Raw genomic sequence first — 1,044 nt, 5'->3', positions numbered from 1 at the left:
AAACCTCCACCTATGTCGCTTCCCGCAAACAAAGAAGGAAAAGCTAAGCGCGGCATGCTATGCTTTGCGTCGCTACTAGCACAAAAGTGTCGTATGACTGTTATACAGCAGTCGAAATAAAGATAGACTGTCGGTGCGATACACGAATGAGTAGAATGATTCACTTTCAAAATCATATTTTTTTCCTTGAAACCGAAAACTTTATGAGCCAGTATTGTGATGATATCGAGGAACCACTGATGTGAATTTTTCAAGGAATCGATACAATACCAACTATACCAACTTTACCACCACCTAATTTTGGGCTGGGACAAAGTTGGGAGCTTATAGACAAAGGCCTAATACTGCCTGGCAGGAAATGTTTTTTCTCGGTGCAGATAACGACCCATGGCTATCCCTAGTGGGAGAGGTTCCGGGTATTTTTCAGAAATGACACCGAATGATTAGGAATACTGAATTTTTCGGTGTGCACCACTCACACTTAACGTTCAATCCGAGGGGGCAATAACTCCATTTTGATGTGTACACATGATTCCCGAAATACCTGATTCCCACTGATTCCCAGTGATTCCCGTCTGCTTATATTAATTTTTTAGGTTTTCTAGTGGTAGAAAACGCGCATTTCGACTAATTTGTACCAGTTCCACGAGGGTCCCGCTTAATTTCAGCGATTTCTATTGATTTTGATTAATTTTTATCCTGATGATTCTCGGACAGGTGTACACATGATTCCCGGAGTTATTGCCCCCTCGGTTCAATCTATGCCACGGAAATATGATTCAAAAACCAATACAATTCGAAACCATTTTAACAGTGAATTAAAAATTAATCGAAATCCTTCAATTTAAAACAAATGTTTGACATAATTGCGCACCAAATTGTTGTTCCCTGTCCCCGCCTGTTCTTTTCCTAACCGAATAACGCTCGTTTGCTACAGTATGTGGTGTGGTGTGGTGTGTATGTCCGCGCGACCCACCGGCAGCCCGCCAATAAGGGCCGATGCCGATAGGTGCCCCAGCCCACCCCGCCCCGCCCCACCCCACC

Source organism: Frankliniella occidentalis, unplaced genomic scaffold (assembly GCF_000697945.3).
Source record: "Frankliniella occidentalis isolate FOCC.00 unplaced genomic scaffold, Focc_3.1 Scaffold403, whole genome shotgun sequence".
NCBI lineage: Eukaryota > Metazoa > Arthropoda > Insecta > Thysanoptera > Thripidae > Frankliniella > Frankliniella occidentalis.
The sequence above is the reverse complement of the archived record's forward strand: the minus strand, read 5'-3'. Positions refer to the sequence as shown.